Source organism: Octopus bimaculoides, chromosome 17 (assembly GCF_001194135.2).
Source record: "Octopus bimaculoides isolate UCB-OBI-ISO-001 chromosome 17, ASM119413v2, whole genome shotgun sequence".
In the NCBI taxonomy this organism is placed as follows: domain Eukaryota; kingdom Metazoa; phylum Mollusca; class Cephalopoda; order Octopoda; family Octopodidae; genus Octopus; species Octopus bimaculoides.
The window spans coordinates 3,907,633-3,909,627 of NC_068997.1; positions in this window are offsets into that span (position 1 = coordinate 3,907,633).

The window sequence follows — 1,995 nt, forward strand, 5'->3', positions numbered from 1 at the left end:
ATATATAATCCCGCCTTTGACTGCACGCCGGACTGTCACAGAATTGCTAATTTCTGCCATCAAAGTGGACTGGAGCAACGTGCAGTGAAGTGTATACATACATACATACATACATACATACATACATACATAACCCTTCAACTGCCATCCATCTTCTTTTCGTTTCCTTCGCTTAGATAACCACTACATCCATCATATTCCACGAGCGTTTCCTGATCTCTTCAGATGAGATTTCAATCTGTGTGATTTCCTTTTTCGTAGCTCTTCAAAACCTCCCAAAAACCAGCCCGGTTCTTTTATCTGCTCCTGAATCAGTTCTCTCATACTTCCAAGCAGTGCTTCCTCTGTATTACAGACTATTCTACAACCATTCTATTTGCACCACAAAAAAGTATAATATATTGTATTAGACGTCTTTTATATGGTTTTCTTTGCTATCTAGAGACAAGCTATAAGGTAGCAGATCATTTCTCAAAACACCTATGAAACATTTGCTGAAATAGCATCGTACTGCTTGTTGCTCATCACTTCAGTTCACCTACCCACGGTATTTCTCATCTCTTACTCTGTGGTGTCTTTTTACCCAATGACTCACCCATTTTTCGTTATCACAAGGAATAGCCCCTCAAATGTTGCGTTAGTTACTTCCCAATTATTAGGTATGAATAACCCCCCGTTATGTGTACGTACGCGCAACCTATACACCCATACACCTCAAAGGCTACATATGCTAGTCTTATACATCTGTACATTTACGTAACGCAGATATATTACACACACATTCAAGAGCACATAGATACAGTACTAACTTCCGCTCCATATACGCACACGGTTACAAGCTCTTATTGTCATTAAGATATGTAATTGGTTGTATACGCATACGCATTCAGACTACTTCCACCCAAATTCTCCCATCACCTACCACCTTAATCTCCTTTCCCCTCGACCACTCCCCTAGCAATCTTCCATACAACTCCGTTATCTCTTTCACACCATACCCTACACGCTCGTATGACAACTTAATCCGCCACTTCTCCAGCTACACTTGGAATAGCCTAGAACCTTTTGTCTGTATCAGGTCTAACACTCGAAACAAATTTGGCATATAAAAGTAAAGCTCGTAGGGCAAACCACCCAAACCAGACGATTTGCAGCCCGCGCAGCCCATCATCGCATCCCATATTTCCATTGCCGTAATCGGTCTCTCGCAACGCTTCGCCTCCCTTGCCGAATGTCGTGGAATGCCGTCGAAGTAGGCACTGTAGTCCATCCTGCGTTCTGGAGTACCATTCGTCTGAGACAGTTGAGCGAAGTACTGATCAAATGACGCTCACATCTTCTTGAGCTCGAGTACCATACGCCTCTTCGGTTCATCGAAGACCGAATCGTGGCTTTGTTGCCACGTTGCGCTTGTATCATTCGGATCCATTGTGCGGCTTTCGTTCCCTTCGTATCTTAAACATGCACCTTAGCTCTGACAGGGCATCCTTCATGCTTAGCATTCTAGAAGTGGCCTGTAGCCATTCTCACCGCGAGGACATCGGTTGCGACATCTTTCCCACGTACCTCTTCTAAGTTTCTAAGGTGTCCCTGTTTTCTATTTCTTTCTGTCTCTAGCGCCTCACTAAGCCTAATGGATTGTATTCTACTTGCCCTTTACATGACAAACCATCATTTGTCGTTGGCGATTGAAGCCGTCAACACCTGCTGAACTAATTTGCTAAACCTGTCTCTGTAAGCATGGCACACTAGGGGTGACACATTCGGCTTCCAGTAACCGGGTGCATGCCTACGAAGCCTATCTAGGTCGACAGTAGAGATCACAAATAATAATAATAATAATAATAATAATAATAATAATAATAATAATAATAATAATAATAATAATAATAACATGGATGTGCTACACCGGGCTCCCTATACAAAAACATATCTAATCCAATAACATCGATGGAATTAGCCAAAAGAACCGGTGGAAGATTTGAAGGAAGCGGT